This window comes from Dysidea avara, chromosome 14, assembly GCF_963678975.1.
Source record: "Dysidea avara chromosome 14, odDysAvar1.4, whole genome shotgun sequence".
Taxonomy (NCBI): Eukaryota; Metazoa; Porifera; class Demospongiae; order Dictyoceratida; family Dysideidae; genus Dysidea; species Dysidea avara.
The window spans coordinates 1,940,876-1,962,664 of NC_089285.1; the positions used below are offsets into that span (position 1 = coordinate 1,940,876).

The 21,789-nt window shown below is 38.8% G+C and overlaps 2 long non-coding RNA genes across 4 annotated transcripts; both read left to right on the forward strand.

Moving 5' to 3' along the window:
• The first annotated feature begins 1,342 nt into the window (after window positions 1-1,342).
• Window positions 1,343-2,118, forward strand: LOC136244701 (uncharacterized). The gene is made up of 3 exons (XR_010695529.1): window positions 1,343-1,453; window positions 1,890-1,929; window positions 1,983-2,118. It is a non-coding gene; the product is annotated as an uncharacterized lncRNA (long non-coding RNA).
• Window positions 2,119-7,057: 4,939 nt separating this feature from the next.
• LOC136244906 (uncharacterized) lies at window positions 7,058-8,330 on the forward strand. Of its 3 annotated transcripts, none has more exons than XR_010695640.1 (7): window positions 7,058-7,361; window positions 7,417-7,460; window positions 7,503-7,568; window positions 7,686-7,730; window positions 7,865-7,995; window positions 8,051-8,202; window positions 8,306-8,330. It is a non-coding gene; the product is annotated as an uncharacterized lncRNA (long non-coding RNA). The 3 variants fall into 3 exon arrangements; XR_010695641.1 differs by having other exon boundaries at window positions 7,417-7,568; window positions 8,051-8,094; window positions 8,137-8,202; window positions 8,306-8,328; XR_010695639.1 differs by having other exon boundaries at window positions 7,417-7,568.
• Window positions 8,331-21,789: the final 13,459 nt, after the last annotated feature.

Sequence of the window (21,789 nt, forward strand, 5' to 3'; positions counted from 1 at the left end):
TGCAAGGAGTTCACCACACTTTTCAAATATAGTCATATTCAAACGTCGATCCTTATATTTTCCTTCAACTTTAATTGAATCCTCTACTGGGCCTACAGCTGTTTCTTGGCTACTCTCATTTGAATCGTCAACTGATCCTTCTAAAGCTGCAGCTACTGCCACCCCTCTTGCATCATCACCAGACTGATAAATAGTCAAATGTGGTGCTCCGTGAAATCTATGATAAAGTAGTTGTTCATTATACATTCGGTTTCCTTGGTCACCTGTGTATTTGATTCTATACTGCCTGTTAACAATGTATTTCTCTATGCACGCAGCTAGTCTTTTTGACCAAATATTTTTGCTCCAATCCTCACAACTTTCATTAAAATCTTTCCTATAAGCAAACATGCCTTCCTTGTTATTGTTGCTTTTTGCCAAGTAAAGCATTTCTTTTATCTCGGAAGTGAAATGAGGAGTTATTTAAGTACTCTTCCAACGTTCCATTGTCATAGAAATATGGTTTTAAACAGAGATCACAGTTATGTTGTTGATCAAGATCACACGGTGTGAAAATCAATGGTGTACCACTAAGGTTCTCATTAGCTAAAAATACCTGGCGCCAATATTGCCATTTTGAATGGCAGCACCTCTGGTAATCTGCATAACAATAAACATAATGTGCAACCTCTTCACAGTCATGAAGTCTAAAAACATCTTTAAGGATTCCTTCATTAGCAAAAATATTGGTGGATAAGCACTTGGTGAACCCTTGGTTGTCTTGATCTATTTGCTTTAGGAAGATTTCCATCTGCCGTTTGGAGTTGGCGTCACTTATCAGTTGCCCTACACTGTCTATTGGTATTTTTTCGGGTAGGTTTGCAATACTTAAACGTACTAGCAGTCTTAAAAATCTGAAAACACCCATATACAGGAATGTTACTGTTAATCCCGCCATCTTGAGAAACACAAGCACGTTTTGAGTCATCCTCCGTGGAGTCATCAGTAGCGGTACGCTTCCTAGCCTAGATAATAGACGTACAAAATAAGCCAACAATTCAAGATACTCTGGCTGGTACAGACCGAGCCTTTTATAATTACCATATTGATGAAGTAGTTCGCTACCCAGTTGTGTCTCTTGGCCGCCAGACCGAAACTATAGGCTAATAGTTTCCGTCTGGCACACTGTGACTGGGTATAGCGAGCTACTTCATATGGTACTGGATACGCTACAATAAATCACATACCACTGACATAGATGCCACTAGTACCCACCAACACAACACACAATATCACGCACGGGTCAACCATTAAATTGCACGAAAGTACAGAATCAATCCCGGATACTTATCTTTAATATTATGTTTCAGCCCGTAAATTTAGGCGGATGGAAAGAAGAACTAAGAGCTACTCAATTATGCAAAACAAAATACGAAGTGCAGCTAGGCCTCACTGGGTGGTGGCGTGGCGTAAAGTAAGTAGACGTCATCCTCCTGTGTGAGAACAAAAAAAACATGGTCACTAATGAGGTTGTCGTATTAATGAGAAGAATGCAGCTTGGGTGCGTTCTGGACACAGGCGGTAGTTACAAAGGATTGAAATACTGTAATAGAGCATCCCCCACTAACACACACACACACACATACTGCACACTGCTAGGCCTAATCCACCACCCTAGCTTACAACCCAGATACTTTGCATGATCACTATAATGAGGTGGTGTTATTAATGACTTCATGAAGTTGAAATTGAAAAGTTTACTGCTACAATGTGGTCTTATGGTCTTTGTAACACATGCATCAGTGAAACTCTGTACACACTGGATTTCTTTCCTTTTGGTTTACCATGTCTCACAATGCTACTTAAATTGTATCTAGTTTCTCTCACTTAATTTCATGTGTTGTGTTTAGTGATCAAAGCACAGCAGGCCAGTACTCATGGAAACAGTTGGTACGTTGGCATTCTCATGCTTCAATTTTGAGATATTCACTCGTTGTGTTTAGGTGATGGCAGACCAGGTCCCCGTGGCAACAGTTGGTACATGTGTATTCACCATGCAGCTTCCCATGTTAACAGTTGGTACATTGGCATTTTCATGCTTCAGTTTGAGGGTGGTGAGTCAGTAGCTACTCCATTGACTGGTATCACTGTTATAAATTGTATCATTGGTGTCACTGTTACCAGCAGTATCACCAATATCGCTAACACTGAGGTTATTACACGCAAATTCTTTATTACATGTTTGAATAAAGAATAAAACCTCCCTTAATCCTTCCGTGCCTTTTTCCCAGTTATCAACTATATGTTTCTGAATCGCCTCTACCCGTTGTTTTAATAAATTGGATGGAGTGACACCATGCTGAAAAAAATCAATGTGCTCGCCCACACTAATGAATTCTTTGTTAATCTTGCTTATCAAACCCAATTCGTCATATGTAGTGGCGGTATCAGATCAAAGTCAAAAGTACTGGGAGCCTTGCTTGCTTGTTGCGTGTCTTTGGTAGTTTTTATAGATGTACAGTGGGTTTTCCCACAGTAGGCTATATAGACATCTATATTGTTCTTCCAATACTCTTCCTTCAGTTGTCCTCTCATCATGTTACGTTGCTGTTTCAAGTCACAGTTGGTAACCACTTCCTCCTTTTTCTGAACTTCATTAAAAAGTAGCTGGTACTTGTAATGTTTATGTGCCTGTACTTGAAGTTCCGCCATAACCTGCAACAATAAATATCCACCCAATAGCAACGTATACGTCAGACCAAGTCTTCATAATATTATGGGGGGTATCCTACTTCAGTATATATAGCCTGTACAAACATGTACTGCGAAATTACGATGCAATATAGTTATTGACACATGAAGTAGGATCCCCCCATAATATTATGAGCTCTTGATTGGACCAGCTCCTACATCAGAGGTGCATACATTTCACACTATTTGCAATTAATTTAGTTCCTTGCAACAAGCACACATACATTGTGTTGTGCAATATAGAAGAAATGGTTTGGCTTCTCTAAATCCATGCACCAAGTACACATTGCCAAGTGAGAATTAGCAAGGTGGGTATTACGTTAAGGTGGCACTGAACTCATTTAGAGTAGCTACACAAAACAAATTTGTCCATCCACTTTCTTACAGTAAAGTTGCAAGCTACAATTTTCAATAACTGAGCCAATGAACAGTCTAGCACTTTGCTACTTTGGTTACAACCATTTCTCAACTTTTAGAAGAATTCTACGCTTTCCTTTTTAATCATAACAACACGGAAAGTAGTGAAAGCGCACACCAGTAAACTACAACGTTGGATAACAACACCATCAAGGACGATTCGTGAAAATTCAAAGTGTACTAAGAACGCTTACCCAATGCTTATATCAAATTTTAATGGTCTATGGGCCATAAATTTGAAGTTATTAAGTGAAAAGGGGAACTGTGTGGCTGGCCAGGGCGCGCTCAGTATACATGATGGCAGCTGGTGCCTTTTGCTAGTGAATAACGTTAGTATAGCCTGCACTTAACTAGGTGCTGGTCTTCGTGGTGGAATATTTTAATGATGGTGGATTTATGGGAAGATTGGTGTTGTTGCCATGGTAACAAATACCTACATAACCATGTGATCACCTTGTGGTTGGGTATTAACACTGTTAGAAAGCAGAGGAGGGCGGAAGCGCTGCGTGAAAATATTACGTTAATTGCATACCTTTGTTTAGAATTTCACGTGAGCCCCAATAGTCGCAATACAAAACTAGTAAACGGTGGGGATCGCTGGGGATCATTAGATATTTAGATTCTACTTCGTGTAAGCAATAAGATTATGTATTTTGTTTCATAAAATCACTTAGTTTTGAGGGAGAAATCGCTGAAACGTTTTCACACATAGTATGCTGACACTAAACCAGGTACGTATATTCTTCGACAAGGCAATGATGCCACAACTTCATAATATTATTTGCATGGAGTATAGTTCATACCAGAAAACAAGCATTTTTCATAATTCATTTTAACGGCGCTTAAACTGCTTCAGTGTAATGAGCTAGCTGCTGATCAGGGTTGATGGTTCAACCTCTGAGTCAGGGTTCAAAGACTGAGGCAGAGTTCACTGAATCCATTTGAGTCACAGTTGCTGACTGTGCTGCCACACATGCATGGCCAGCTGTAATAAAACTTAGTCCCTTAGTAGTCACTAGTAATAAAGCTCGCTTCAGTAATAATACTTATCAATGGGTAATAATGCTTATCAATGCTTATAGTGTGGCCAGCTGTAATAAAGCTTGTAGCTTAGTGGCCAGTTGTAACAAAGCTTGTGTAGACAGCTGCAATAAAGCTTGTCGCATCGCCAGGTCAGCATTCACAACAAGACTGTCATGCTACAGAGCCTTACTTAACTGCTTCCTTTCTCAGTGCTGGTAACAAGCTGCTTTCTAAATAGGTTAGATACCCACTGTCAGTTTTAGGGATGTACCGAGATCGGATCAGCGCCGATCTGGACAATTTGAGCAAAATCAGTTATAACGATTTTCTAAAAAGCTCACCGATTTGATACCAATCTTTCTACTCAATGTGACTGTAAGATATTAATCTATTGTTTCTCTCCCTTTATGGTAGCCATTTCTTGGTGCTGTACATTAAACGCTATGAGAAGCCATACAAATATGCACAGATATACTGTTTTAGTTTGGTTGAAACTTGCCATTAAACTCATCTGAGGTCCTTGGAAGAAAACAATGAAAAGTGTCACAGCTAGACTCTATACAGAGTGAAATAGAACAATAAAAATTTCTGATACCATATACAGCTAGTCAGTCTTAGTAGGAACATAAATTAAAATATTTGTGGGTGCTGATGGCCTGGGTGGTGTGATTGAGGCCACACCACATTGGTATTGACTCCAGTAACAATACTGTGATCAATATTCAGCTAACAATTCTTAGTTGAGATTATAAAATGCTACAAGACCTACCTGTAACAGACCCATCATCATATACAAAGCTAATAGATAACTGATGTCAGTATTGGTAGATCGGTAATAATTTTTCCTGGATCGCATCGATATCGGTACATGTCTAGTAGGTTTTTAGCAGGTTGAAACCCTCGAGCTTGGTTTGTCACTTTGGTGGGCATTAATTAATGCCATGCCTCGGTGACCAAACCGCACCCTCGGGTTATCAACCTCTCCAGTGGGTATCTAACATACACATGTACAGTGTTGGACTGAGCATTTATTCCTTTGTGATCACGTGATCCCAATGATAGTAACAGGGACACTTCTCCTGCCCTACTAGAACCATGAAATGGCAACTACTTCCCATGTCACATTAGCTGCAGTGAATATTTCCTACAGCTAACGGAGTCTTTAGAGGGAGGTGGATATGGGAAAAGCACCTAACTTTGCTAACTTGCTAGCAGAATGGTAGAGGCAGCATGAGCTGCTATTTATATCCGTGCTATCTGGGTTGTTTACTTTAGCAATGCCTTATGCCTTCACATGGACTTGATTAAACCCACATACTGGCTGTTTACCTTAGCAACCTGGGTGTTATGCTGAGATAAAGATTCTCTAGAATGACCTGATTAAACACCCTGTGCAGGGGATTGTTGTGTCAGCTAACACAGCTACTAGTTAACTTGCTGTTAAACTTGTAATACACATATTGCACAAAGTGATGATGCAATCATAAAAATACTTCGTGTTTATTTCAGTTTACTATCATATGCTACATTAACCCATAGCTTGAAAAAACGTGCCAGACAATGTGTGAAATTATCGGATACAAGAACTATTATTGAAGTGAGTGAAGACTCACATGCAAGTCCTGCGACTAACAACATGGGACTAATAATCCAAAAATTTGCACTTGTAGAGTACTGTAGCTGTAGACAATGACAACTATAACTGTTTGGTCATTTGTGACTGCTATACAATGATTCTGCCATACCGCTAACTTTGTAACAGATTACCATCGATCATAAAATGAAACTTCATGTACGCAGCTTTTCCAAGTCACAATGTTTTCTTAAGAATTGTCAAAGTGACATCAGAACAAAGTGGCACCTACCAAGGTTACTCACCCTACTTCCAAGGACCTCAGATGAGTTTAATGGCAAGTTTCAACCAAACTAAAACAGTATATCTGTGCATATTTGTATGGCTTCTCATAGCGTTTAATGTACAGCACCAAGAAATGGATACCATAAAGGGAGAGAAACAATAGAGTAATATCTTACAGTCACATTGAGTAGAAACATCGGTATCAAATCGGTGAGCTTTTTTAGAAAATCGGTATAACTGATTTTGCTCAAATTGTCCAGATCAGCGCTGATCCGATCTCGGTACATCCCTAAAACTGACAGTGGGTATCTAGCCTATTTAGAAAGCAGCTTGTTACCAGCACTGAGAAAGGAAGCAGTTAAGTAAGGCTCTGTAGCATGACAGTCTTGTTGTGAATGCTGACCTGGCGATGCGACAAGCTTTATTGCAGCTGTCTACACAAGCTTTGTTACAACTGGCCACTAACAGGCCTGCCAACTCTCACGGGTTTACCGTGAGTCTCACGGTTTCACTACCCTGCTCAAGGGCAGCAGATCAAATCTCACGGTTTTTGAGGCCTGCTAACTCTCACGGTTTCACTAACCTCCGTTGGATAGAATCTCACGGATTTCAAGTTTAAAAAGTCAAGACCTTTTTTTTTTTTTTTTTTGGTCTCAGCATAGCATCTACCAGTTTTTTTTTACTACACACTGCAATACTACAATAAAGGTACAGAAATCTCAAGATTTTTTTACTTTCCAGGTTGGCAGGCCTGCACTAAGCTACAAGCTTTATTACAGCTGGCCACACTATAAGCATTGATAAGCATTATTACCCATTGATAAGTATTATTACTGAAGCTAGCTTTATTACTAGTGAACTACTATGGGACTAAAACATTAACATTAACTGACTACCACCATCTGTTATAGCTTAACCTGTTTTTCAACATCTGCTTCGGTTGAGCTGTTGAGAGTTTGTTCATTTTCAACACTGCTAGTGCTTGGCTCCATCTCCTGGCCTTTCCTTTATTCTTCAGTTCCACTGTACACTGTTTATCACACCAGATATGGTGACTACAAATGCTTCACATAGCCCTATTTATACCACATCCATCCAGTGGATTTAATGAGGCCCTATAATTATATGTATAACATCACTGAGCATGAATTCATTGTCACCTGTATAGTACAATGTGGAGCTAATAATTGTCCTGTTAATATTGATGACCAATCCAGGCATACAATGGTTTGGACATGTGGAAACCCTACACTTGCCTCACATTGAGTCGTCGACAAGACTAGCTGTAATCCAACGAGTGGACCACTTCACAGAGGAACAATTCTGTGCTAAGGTATCTGACCGGATGTGGTGGTGCGTGTCGACTAAAAGTCGTTCTCTCTCACTAGAAATTGTCCCACTAGCTGCAGACCAGCCATCGACAGGAGTGTTTGTAAGTGTTGATTAATGTGCACATAACACATATTATTTTTAGTTATCGATGAGACTACCTGTCATCCAGTCAGTGGATCACTTCACTGAGGAGCACATCTGTGCTAAGGTATCAGACTAGATGTAATGGTGTGTGTGTTTGTTTGTGTGCATGTATGTATGTGTGTGTGTGTGTGTGTGTGTAGTGTGTGTGTGTGTGTGGAATTAAGTAGTTGTCTGTCACTAGAAATTGTCACACTAACAGCAGACCCCCAGAACAATGTGGACAAAGGTATGGCACTGACTGCATTTTTTTGGAAGTGTTGATTAATGTGTGTATAACATCACTGAACATGAATTCCATGTCCAATGTATAGTACAATGTGGTGCTAATAATGGTCCTGTTAATATTGATGACCAATACAGGCACACAATGGTTTAGACATGTGGAAACCCGGTCAGGTATCAGCTACACTTGCCTCACATTGAGTCGTCGACAAGACTAGCTGTAATCCAACGAGTGGACCAATTCACAAGAGGAACAATTCTGTGCTAAGGTATCTGACCGGATGTGGTGGTGCGTGTCGACTAAAAGTCGTTCTCTCTCACTAGAAATTGTCCCACTAACTGCAGACCAGCCATCGACAGGAGTGTTTGTAAGTGTTGATTAATGTGCACATAACACATATCATTTTTAGTTATCGATGAGACTAGCTGTCATCCAGTCAGTGAATTACTTCACTGAGGAGCACATTTGTGCTAAGGTATCAGACTAGATGTAATGGTGTGTGTGTTTGTTTGTGTACATGTATGTATGTGTGTGTGTGTGTGTAGTGTGTGTGGAATTAAGTAGTTGTCTGTCACTAGAAATTGTCACACTAACAGCAGACCCCCAGAACAATGTGGACAAAGGTATGGCACTGACTGCATTTTTTTTTTTTGGAAGTGTTGATTAATGTGTGTATAACATCACTGAACATGAATTCCATGTCCAATGTATAGTACAATGTGGTGCTAATAATGGTCCTGTTAATATTGATGACCAATACAGGCACACGATGGTTTGGACATGTGGAAACCCGGTCAGGTATCAGCTACACTTGCCTCACATTGAGTCGTCGACAAGACTAGCTGTAATCCAATGAGTGGACCAATTCACAAGATGAACAATTCTGTGCTAAGGTATCTGACCGGATGTGGTCGTGCGTTAACTGACTAGTGTATATACTGAGTGTTTTTGTACCAGTTACCATTCGTAACCAAGGACTCTCAAGACGCGGAACTCAGATTTGGAGGGAAAATTCTGTTCAAATTTTGGCGGTGACTTTTTGCGCGAAAACTGGTACAATTTCGATTATATGACTTGTGAGAACCCCCTGTGCGATTCTGACATTGCCAAGCAGCTACTACTGGTGGAACAACTCTATTCTGAATCACTAAAGACTGAACTTGATCATCTGAAGCAGGAGTACTTGAAGCTACAGGACATCATACAACAGAAGAACAACCTGATTGAACAACTTCAGACTCAACTGGCAGACCAAGAGGTGGAACATTTTGGAAGGATACAGACAAAAGAGTTAGAAGTAGAAGCTTTGTTGTTGAGATGGGTAGAAAGTTTGAAGCAAAAGATAAGAGGAAAGTGAGAAGGAACCAGAGAACAAGGAGAAGATCTTATCTGAGAGCTCTTGAAACCATTCCAGATGTCACTAACAGTGTTAAACTTGTTGTACACAAGGAGAATTTGTTTAAAGCTTGTGAACCAACTGCCTTTGAGAACAGCATCAGGGAACTTGTTCAACAAACAGAAACTCACTACGAAAGAGTTGATGATCTCTATGAAGTGACCATCCAGTTCAAAGATTGGAAACATTCAATGTTTAGAATTGGTAGAAAGCAAGATGACAGATGGTACAATATTGGAGTAAGCTATGAAGTTGATGATGGTGAAAAGTACTACAACTACATGTCTGACCAGTTCAGGAATAATGGAGGATTGGATAAGCTGAGAGAGACTGGAGAGACAGACAGATGGAGGATGGCAGATGCAGTTGAGGAAATGTGTGATGTTATGTTTATAGATGATACTCTTGAGATATATGATGCATACAACACTAACAATGTAATCTTTGACTTAAACTGTGACAGTTGTTTTTGTATAAAATGTGTATGCAATACTGTAAACTCTGTTGAAGAATTATAATCATTAAAGTATGGATGTAAGAATAATTGATGGATACCTGATAGAACATAGAGCAAGGGATGACATACATGGATGGTACTTGGGACTTGTGAAATATCCACATAGAGCACCTCCTGTAGCTTCCAACTTTTGGTGGGATGAAGCAAGATCTGTGAACCCATGTGAAGGGGCAGCTGAAGATGATACAGAATTAGACAATTAATACATACACACTATATAAATAAACTTGAATTTTCAAATTTATCATAAATGGCAGAGGGTGATCCTCCAACTTTGAATTTAACTGCAAAGTGTATAAGGGATAAAATATATAAGATAGAAGTAAAACTTTGTCTTGAAGAGGACTACTGCAGAACAATCAAGTTAAGATTGAAACTACAGAGATACAACAAACTGTATGAATCATTATTGTCACATGCAGTTGATCAATATAATAAACAGGAATGGGAGACGCATCAGTGGACATTTCAAGACTGTTAGATTCTTCTACTGACCTTGTTATACCTTTCTTGTTTTGGGATGAGTCATATCTACTCCCTGGTCATGTCTCTAGGCTTGTCAATAGTGATTATTGTGTCAGTTTCAATACTGCTGACATCGATTGCCTTGCTCGTAGCATGTTGCACTACATGGAGAAGTTGGATATTCCAAATGATACAGAGGTGCAGGTCTTCCAAAAAGGTTTCAACATTGGATCTAAACCATACAACTGGATCTCCAATTGTGTATCAGGACATTACAGAGCCTTTGCTACTGCCCTGACTTACAGATGTCTGTTCAGGAAGATTGTCCTGTATGTAGAGGATGAGATAATGGAGCTACACTGGAAGTGGAACCTAAAGAGGTACAAAACAAACTTTATGGGAAAGCTGCCAAAGGTTACAGATGAAGATGCCAACCAAGCTCTCACAAATAAAAGGGTACAGATTTTCAGAATGCAGCACATTGTTACAACCTGCACAGACTGGAGGAAAGATTTGATGAACACAGCTCTAGATGTCCTTATCTGTGACCATGAGAAACCTTATCACACTCTCTCAAGGGATACAGTTGAGTGTATGCTGTATAGATTATTATATTTTGGCAAACACAACAAATGGAGCAAGATGGATCTACCTACCCATCATAAAGATGGGTATTATTCTGCTGCAGTGCGAGCCTGTATGGAACTGTGGAAAGATTGTGTATAATTGTACCATGAATCTTTTAATAAATATCTTGAATAATCATTAAAAATTATTTATTCAAAATGAGTTTGAAGTGCGAGTTTGCGGTGAACAATCAACTCTCTAGTGTGGAGCCTGCTAAAAATGAGCTTTTGGATTATAAAACTGATAAGCTGTTTGTGTATTTTGAAGCAATGAGTGCTTGCAAGACTTTGAGTGACAGAATCAAGTACTACATGATTCAGTTGGGTTGCTGGGAAGAACCTCATGTTGACATAAGGAACTCTGGAACAAGCTGGGCTGAACCTGCTCTAGATGAAAACAGTTGCACTGTTTATGGAGGTTTTGAGAGACTAGCTTTCATTTTGCACAATTGCAGGTAACTTGAATTAGCAACCCAAAATTCAACTTTGTCTTTAAGAAACCATTGCTAGAGTTTTGTGAGTTTTTTTGACTTTGTCTTTAAGAAACCATTATAGAGAAACGCAGCAAAAAGCGACCTTTTGCTGTTTTAATACACCATTACTAAAGTACCTTTTTTTTTTTTTTTTTTAGTCACTTTGACTCGCAACTTTAGTAATGGTGTATTATTTCAGCTTGAATAAAATATGGTACTTTAGTAATGGTGTATTAATTCAGTTAAAGATCGCTTTTAAAATGGTACTTTAGTAATGGTGTATTATTTCAGTGTCATAGAAATATCGTACTTTTATATAGGTGTATTAATTCAGTAAAAGGCCTCTTTTTAATTCGTCACATTAGTAATGGTGTATGAAAGGGATATTATTTGGGTTAGGGTTACCCAGTCTTTTTTATTTTAGGTTTCTCTGCAAAATGATAATTGTCAAAGTCAAAATTGGTGAAATTCAAGTAGTCCTCAAGCCAGGATTGAAGTCCATAACTGCCAAGTTTGAAAAGTACTGCTCTGAAAAGAAGCCCTACCAGAAAAGGAAAGCTCCTCCCTCAAAAAGGCCTGTCAAAAAAGCTAAAAAGGAAACGCAAGTTCAAGCTACGGAACCTTCACAATCAGCCCAGCAACCAAATTTGGACATGCCAAGAACCTATGATCTGGTTGATGACGTATTATTTGGACAGTGATGTTTATGTATTATTGTATCACTTTTGTATCTATAAATGAAACAATATTTTATCATTGATCAATAATGCTAACTGCATCAGACAGACAAGCAAGGCGATATAGCGAGCAGACAGAGTGTATATCTCAGATAAACGAAATTTTGTTATGGAGTGGGTTGACTCATTCGGATCGAATCCTCCTAGAGCTAACAGCCAGCATAATGGAACAGCAAATCCCAAACAGAGGCAATCCTACTTGGCTGACTATGGAATTGATAATGGAAGGAATGGAAAAGCACAACAGGACCACCTGCGTACACTACGATTTAATGCTGGAAGCATCGTACCGCCTAGCTTCGCTGTTAATGAACGAGCCATTTGTGAACAACATTCATCTAAAGGAAGTCATGAAAAGGAGAAGGCAGCCACATCCAACAATAGCGGAAGCCTAGTTGATTCACTCTTGAGCAGAAGTGGCAAGAAGCAGTTCATAAGCAGCAACAACTACTACATGCTGAATAAACTGTGTTCAGATGAATTGAAGCTTGGATTGTACAGTAATGAAGCAGAATTCCTGACTGAAGTTTACATTGCAGAAAATAAACTGAAGGGTGGACTGAAATCCAAGATCATGAAGAAATATGATCCAAATGGATTTGATATGGAACTGTTTAAGATTGATCTGGACAAACTAGCCATTGAAGCATTTGAACAAATCTGCAAAGTCAAATGTGGAAAACTGTAACACTCTACACTCTATAAATGTGTATGTATCTATTTTATATTTAATCATGGATCATTTATTAAGAAGTGCAAACTTATTGCTTACCCCTTATTCTAATGTATCATGTCACGACATAGAATATCTGAATCGTGGTGGCTGCTATAGATATGACACTTCTGTAGTATTCATGATAAATGAGAAGGGTGATTTCAAACAGACAATACCAAGACAAGGACACGTTTTACATGCAGAGGATCCACTTCCATTAGGTTTTGTAGTAGAGCATGAAGTGAGGGAAAGTGACCATACAATCTGGTATAATGGCTACTTTCTAATGCAAGGAGTTTACTTTAGAAGAAGCTACATGAGACCTTTAAAATATGATATGAAATATGTTGAGAAATATCTATGTGATGATGCTCACTACTCACACATGATATCATTTGAACAGCAAGAAGGAGATGCAATTGTTATGCCTAACTTCTGGTGCTTCAGCAGTAGATTTGCAGCTCAACGTTACGTACATTACATAACCGTTTTTTTTGTGGAAACAGGAACGTTAGAGCCAAGACAGACTACAGCGTAACGGAAGTATCTGTAACAAGATATACAGATGCTAATAATAAACACCTTGGCTGGTACTATAGACATTTCCCAGTTGACAGAACAGATGATCTCACCGCAGCAACACTATAAAAGGGGACGAAACGTAACTAAACTTTAAATGAGTCGTAAAAGACCATTTCTTGATTTGTCAAATACTAGTATTGTAACTGCTGAATATATTAATCATACTTTTAAATTTATTAATGCTCATTTCTGTTACGGTGAAACAGACGGCTATTACGTTATAGCTGTTAAGGTTCCAGTGCGATATAATTATTTGTGGCAACACGTTTACTTAGTTCCAAAAGGATTAGAGGATGTTTGCCCCCAGTTTGAACCCACGCAAGGGAGCTCAGAGGGATACAGAAAGCGAGCAAGAGGAACCAGAGGAAGTGGAATGTCCACAAGCCAAGAAGGTTCGAGTAGAGGAACCTGTGAGGTTTGGAGACTTGGAGATTCAGGAGAACAGGATAGTGATAGGGGACATGAAACCAGTGGAATATGATAGCACAGATGCTGCCAAGCATGTTGTGTCAGCTTTAAACATTGTTGACACTGAAAGCAGAAAGAAAGTTGATTATGTTCCAGATGTTGCTCAAAAACTAAATTACAGCCAAAGAAGGAAATCTATGGATAGACTGAGAGCTGCCATGAAAAAGTCTGACAGATATGACAAGAAGAGAGGAACATTCAAGCTGTCTGACAAGCTGGCCATTGTTGATCCTCAAAAGAGACAGGTACCAGACAGGAAATCTCTACCTCCAGTTGAAGACATGGCTGAACTCAAGAAACAACTTGCTGAACTTAAGAGGTTATCTCAACAACAGAAACAAAGTGACACCATGTTTACTGAAGTTGTCCCTGAAGAAAGAGCTGAACTACCACAACCTGCAAATGTTCCCCAAGCTGCTCCTGTAGCAAGTCAGAATTCGTCAAAGGTTTCTGACATGGAGTATGCTCAATTGAGAGCATACATGGGACTATAAATAAGTGTTGTTTATTTAAAAATAATCATAATCATGACTGCCACAACCATAGATAGTGATGCTGACTTAGAAAATATGGTATTTGATCTCCAAAGAGATGTTGGAGAGGATTTCGATCCTGAAGCTACCATTCAATTAACAAACATCTATACTATTAATGATGTACTATCAACATGGTCCCTAACATCAATTATCAAAACATTGATAGCTGAAATCAATGCTTTTGCAATTGGTGATATGGGTGGTGCAAGGTTGTCTCACACCTTAACCAGACAAGCATTCACAGCTTTCACTATAATTGGTGAACCAGGCAATATTGCTGAAGCAGCTATTAGAGAATGGGATATAGAATTTGATGAAAATAATGTACCTATAATTAATGTTCAAGGATCAATCCTGTATTCACTCATCAGACATTTACTAAATGAGACTGATGAACAATCTGATGACATAATAAGAATACTAGGTCTCATCAGAGACAATACCCAAGCCATAGGGGAAAACAGAGCTGATATTAGGGGTATAGACGTATTTGATGAAATTGAAATATACAATGGCGGTGCATTTGTTTGGCCAACTGAATACAACCCTATGGATCCAGCTGTTCAAAGAAGTCTTGTTGGATGGATTACATTCATGAGTGATAGATTAACTGAAGCTGAAAATGACCTATCAGAAGCAGAAGGAGACATTACAACATTACAAGGTGACGTGAGAACCATAAATGGAACTTTGATAACACTTGGAGATGGAATACAAAACAATATCAGACAAGGAAATACATTGGGTGATAGAATAACCATGGTGAATATGGATTTACAAGCTTTAAGTAATAGAGTCACTCAGATAGCTGAAATGCCCACAGGTGGAGATGCAATTGATCCTGCAGCAGCAGTATTCATGAGTGAAAATGCAACATTTTCTGGAGGTAGTACAGCAAGAATTAGGGGAACTAACTTTGACATTGCTCCAAGCCTGGCAAATAATGAACAGGCCAGACTAGAAATGGCATTTGATTATAATTATAATTCAAGAGGCCCACCTTTCTTCATATGCAGACTTGTCAATGCTACATCAACTGTTAAACAATTTACTTTGAATTTTACCTTGAATATTAATGTTGCAGGAAATACCACAGAGGTGATATACATTGAAGTTGTACCAGCACAAAGCTTATTGCCAGGAATGCAATCATTCTATTATGCTGTAAAGAGAGATCAAATTAGAGTGGGACCAGTTGGTGAAAGATTTATGGATATTCAAGTGCCAGATGGAACTATCCAAACTAGAATGGAATTTGAGTTCTACAATTCTTATCACTATTTCATGTCATTCATTGATGAACATACTAGAGCTCCCATCACGCAAACTCAATCAAATGGTAATGATAGACCTACTTGGTACCAGACAGTCCAAATACCATTTGGAGGTAGATTTGAACCTCCAATAACCTTTTCACAAATGTCTAGTGAACACTTACCTTATAATGGAAAACAAATCATGCAAACAACCTCACTGGTTGATAGGAGGAGATGTGCAGTGTCAATGTTAGAAGATCATGATTCTTCATTGAGCCAAGGTCAAAGACCATTCCTTGTTAGAGCATTTGATGACTTCTTCAACCTAAGGTTCACACTTAGACCAGGAGCATTAACAGCAGATGATAATTATCGGAGATACTACATTGATTCAAGTTTTATGGAGATATTTCCAGAAGATGTAGATCTATCTGAAATGACAATAGAAATGCTTTTCAAAGAAGAAAATGCAGCAGACAGTGGAGTTCCTGAGAGACACAGAAGTTCAATTAGAGTATTGTTCAGAATAATGCCCAACAATAGGGTAAATGTCTATACCTATGGACACCCTGATCCAGCAATGCGTTCATGGGTATTTACAGCTAGTCAATTTTTTGAACTTGGAGAAGAAGACAGAGGGAATGCAGGATCAATCTTTTTGTCTGCAGATGTCATTCCATCTCCAGCAAGGATGGAATTAACATGCTATGTATCTGACAAACTTATGCAAAATCTACATAATGATTTTGATTATCCAATAGCAGTTTTTAGTAATGCAGGCGGTAGTACCTATATCACTTCAGCCACTGCAGATGAAGTATTTGCAGCAGTTTTGACTGATTTGAATGAGACAGTAGATACCAGAGTCCAAGCCAATAATTTCAGTATTTCAAATCTATCAACTTCAATAACTGATGATAGTATTGCTACCGGCAATTCAATAAGGAATACCTTCTTCCAAAACACTGCAACAGTGAAGGGTGCTGAAGTAGGGTTTAGAAAACAATATACTCCAAATATGGCTAGAGGAGGTGCTTACTGGGAGAAAATATCAGCCAATGTAACATTTCAAATAAATACAGATTATAGACCAGATAATCCAGTCAATAGAACACTAACGGTTAATTTCACAACCAATGGTACAACCACATCTTTAGATGCTGATTTTGATGGTGGTGATGATGGAAACACAAATATTAGAAGAATATATGTGTTTGATAAACATTATGACAACAAATTTGAGTGGCTCCCAACATATGGAAATACCAGACAAAGGATATTTGACAACAATGATGATGAAGCAAACTTAAGAAATACATATATGATTGAACCAAGGGGATTTAGTAATGCTAATCCAAGAGTTGACAATGGACCATCACCATTATTAGGTCGCACATGGGGATGAGAACTTCCAGTGCAATCAGGATGGCTAATTGATGCTCCAGGTGCTAACTTGAATAGAGAACTACGAGAAGGCAGATACTGGGGTCACCAGCATTTACATTTTGATTATACCGAGGATATACAGCTTAGACAAAATGCTTGGCAAGATTTACAAGGTAGACCCGTTGGAGTTTCTGCTATGGTATTGGGAGCTACTACTACGTTAAATTTATATGATAGGGATGGACAACCAGAACTTCTAGTACCTGCAAGCGTAGCTTTCGGTCCCGACCGCTATGACACAGGATTGGTTGTGAGATATCCTACAACCACTATATTGAGTAAGATGAGTAGAGTGCATCCTAGAACTGAGAGTCTACCCAATATGAGGAATCTGCATGCATTGGATTGTCCAAAAGGTGGCTATATTAGAATATCACTACAAACAACAAATTTTGAGATAGTAGCTGCTAAAATGGACCAAGAACAACAATGGTGTAATCCAGGACGAAGAAATACTTGGTTTAATGAGGTACAAGGAAGCATTGACGATCAAGCTGGAGTAGGACCTGAAATATTGTCTGATCTATATGTTGAGGAGACAACTTTCCAAAATCACGATTATCATCCGGGTCAATCAATGGTAGGATTTACACCACAAAATGATCCTCTTGACGATCCAGATCGTATACTACAATTTCCTCATTTTGCTTATGTTGAAGGACCAGCTTATCGCAATGAGCATAATATATCCATTGACATTTGGCCTTTCAGAGTAATTCCAGATTACAGACCACCTGGAACCAATTTAAGGAAACGTCATCAAGCCTACAATGATGCTCAATGGTTGAGAAGAGGAAGTAATACACAAATCTTTGGAAGAGATGAATTCAATGATATAACTGGAGGTGGAACTCAAACAGGTAGAACATCAATCGACTTTATAGCATTTGTTGACTGTTATCAACAACCTATCAGGAGAACTCCACCCTGGAATGCTGGATGGCCTAGATTGGCAAATAACGCAACAAGGTTAGCCAGTGGTTATTTACCTGAAGATAACCTTGGTGGAAGTATTGGTGCACGATCATTTCCAGACAGATAGTATTATATGCCTGTAACCGATCAAATAAATGATCCAACTTATCCAAATGGTCAAATGCCAGTTCCTCTGTATCTCAGACCTGGTGACGAGAGAGATTGGACTATCACTTTGAATTGATATTGCACATTGAAGGCACACCAAAAAGAGATCAATTAACCCCTGAAGCTGCAGATCGTGAAGCGTTCAATAATGATGGATCTGTCAGAGTAAGACCTGGTACTACCTTTGGAAGAGAAGGAATCTTCTATGACTGTTTATATGACATGACTTGTACCTTAGAGTATAAATAGGACTGTACCACATTATTATTTTAAAATATGGCAGCTGCAGGAATAAGAGATAGATTCGATAGCGCTGTGCGCAATATAGAAGCATCATATAGGAGCCTCACTCAAAGTGGTGACTCAGATGTATTTCGCTACTATAATCCAGAATTGGAAGTTGCTAAATTTAGCAAAACTACAGTTGAAGGCAGCGTACCACTTGTCAGTGGTAGGTCTACAATCAGACTTCAAGTTACAAGTCCCATTATCACAGACAGCTTGAACATTGCATTTGAATTCAGAAATCCAATGGTAAACTTGTCACATTCCAGGGGTGGTAGGATGAGTAATTATCTAAGATTCAAGGGTGATGACAGGGTATATGCAATTGGCAGCATGAATCAGGGAGTAGAAGAAGTTGCTATACCTCCACCAGATGATTACAAAATTCAATCAGATGTGGAAGCTGCTGCATTAACTGCTGCAATTTTACCCTTGGCTGCAGATCTTGCACAAGCTGATGTAAATAGAGTGCATTTTACAACAAGAGGACTTAACGGAGGTGGTGACGATCAAACAAATGATCTTAAAGCAGCTTATGATATTGAAGCTACAGAAATTGCTGATGCTGTCAATCAAGATAGGGCTGTAGATAGGGCCGTTGTTGCTAAAGCCAATGTAGACACCGCAGCTATAGGAGCCTATGTAGACGATGGTCTTGAAGCTGGTCATTTCATCCACGTTGGAGCAGTTGCTGGTTGGAGAGAATTAGCACCATATAATGTAGCTGTCATGAAACCAGATCAATTGATTGAAAGGATCTTAGTGTATATTGATGGAGTCAATGTACTGACCATGCCAAACCCAGAGAGTGGTATGGATTTCAAAACTTGGAAGTTGATGATGGATTTGATTTATGGTTGTGATGTAGCACCAACTCCATTGGATTGGGTTGATTTCAACTATGATGAAGATCCAGATTTGTATAGATTTATGAACAAGGCAATGTTGACTGCTCACAAACATAATCCCATGAGGACTAGGTTCAGGCCAGAATTGAATGCTGATGGAGACATAGTACCAGAGGCAGACAGGAGGTGGTCAGTAGGAGATGTACATTACAGTTTTCCCCTGGGACGGTATCTGGTAAAAGCTGGTATTCCTGATATGTATCTTGTGGGCAGCAGGGAAATGCAAATAATTGTACTATTTCACCAAGGGGTTGATAGATTGGCATCATTGAAACAAACTAGCATTGTAAACAGGGCTTTGCCTGCCATTAACAATGCAGTATATGGTACTGATCCATTGGCCATCACTGACAGAGTTGAATTGGGAGATACGATGTTTTACAGTTATCAAGTCAATGATGATGAGGGGAGAGCTATTTGCAGACATTCAATTATTGCAAAATGTTAATGCTCTTAAGACAGTATACAGAAGGCTGAAGTTGTGGGGTGTAAAGTCTAGACAATCTATTGCTAACAATACGACAAGATATGATATATACTTGCCAGAAAATACTCCACCAAGAGCTTTACTGATTTTTGCAATTGAAGAAACTGCTACTCCAATACAGAGCGCTGCTGGTCTTTTCTCAGCCTATGCCAAGGCAACAGGAATGTACTTTTTGAAAATGGATGATTGTACCATCACTGTCACTGCCGTTCATAATGGCAAAATCAAGACTGAAAATAATATTAGCTTTGATAACTATGGTACTACCCATGTGAGGGAATACTTCAAAGCATTCGAGAGAATGCAATTAGCTGGAAGGTTATTTGGAGTAGAAACAAATAACTTTACCTATCAGCAATGGCTGGATCAAATCCCTTCAATAGTTATTGAGTACGATAGTTCACAAGCTGACATTGTTGCTACTGCAAGGACTGGACAAATCCAATCTGTCCTGCAGGTTACTGTTAGTATTGATGGTGCTCGTAATTGGTCTCCAGAATCTCGACTCATGGTTGTAGCCATTGGAGATGAATATCTCAGAAAGCCTAGTGCTACTGGTCCATATCAAGTACTGACAGGAAGGGAAATTCTATCTGAAGGATTCCTTATCCAAGGTGGAGGATTCACTGCTCAGAATACTGGAAACATTGCAAGAACATTTCAACTAGACCAAAGTCTAGAAGCTGCACGCTAACTATAAAAGAACAAACTTTATTATTATATTTAATCATGGATAGAGCACCTCCTGTTAGAGGTGGAGCTCGCATAAATGCAACTGATATACTTAGTAATCAAATTTTACAAGTTAGAGAACCTTTACGTACTTTTAGACTAAACTATAGGGTTATGCCAGATGAAGATGGGGTATTTGAATTACCTTCAGTTTTTGATCTTAACTTTATCAGATTTGATAAGGTTGCTATATACACTGATTTCAGAAGAAGGCAATTTGGAGCTCTGCATATTCCTGCTGAAGATAATATATTTGATGATCACACTTGGTCATGGAATGATGTACGCAGACAAATACAATATCTGTCAAATGTAGGGGTCTTAGATACTGGTATCAGACCCAACTCAGATCCTCTTCATCCAATTTGGGACTTTGGTGAATTGAGACCTGGAGTTGCAGCAGATTACCCATTCTTGTTTGCTAGAACAGAATTTTATAATGAGTTGGGACTTGGTGGCAATGTCTACATAGCTGCAGATGATCAAGAATTGAATATACCAACAGATGTAAAAATGTTTGGTTTAGACTGTGTCAGACCCACCTGTAGATGGTATACATACAACTCCATATAGAGATATGACCACACCTAGAGGTAGAGAAGGAACACATAGTGTAATTGTATTTGATGATCCACCAATGGAGAATCCAGAATTTAGAACAATGTTAAATCAGATTGCAAGAAATGGAAGACATGAAGGTATTTCAGCCATAGTAACCTTACATGCTGTACAGGATATGGGAAGCAGCAGAAACCCCTACTTAAACCAGAATACTGACATGGTGATTGTTCCTAGCAAATATGCATCCAAGCACATAAATAGTATAAAAAGGCACAGACTGTTTGGAGATTCATACAGAGAGCTTAATCGCAATCCAAACGCATTTAATTATAACATTGTAAACACAAGAGGTGATCTCAGTATTATTGAAAGAGGATCCCAAGGAGATGAGCGGTTCAGGACTAGAAGCTAGACTACAGCATTGTAATGATTGTTTTAAAAAACTATTAATCATAAAGAATGTACTTAAATGGATAACCCTCGTATTAGATGGTATCAGTTTGACTCTGGGAGTGTCTGCTGGTACATTAAATGCAGCCCAGTCAATGTAATTATCAACCGTATGTCTTTGGGCTATGGTAATTTTTGCTGCCACTCACAAAGTTGGCATGCTATCTTTGAATTGGTTTGAAAAGATGCTCCAGAGAAAGAAGACTCAGAGCATCTTGATTGGTGAGACACATGCCAAACTGATGAAGGTGATATCAATTGAGAAAGATCAAAAGTATATAGATTGGGAAGAAGCTAAATATATGGTTGAACTTGATAAGCAAATATATGAATTATTTT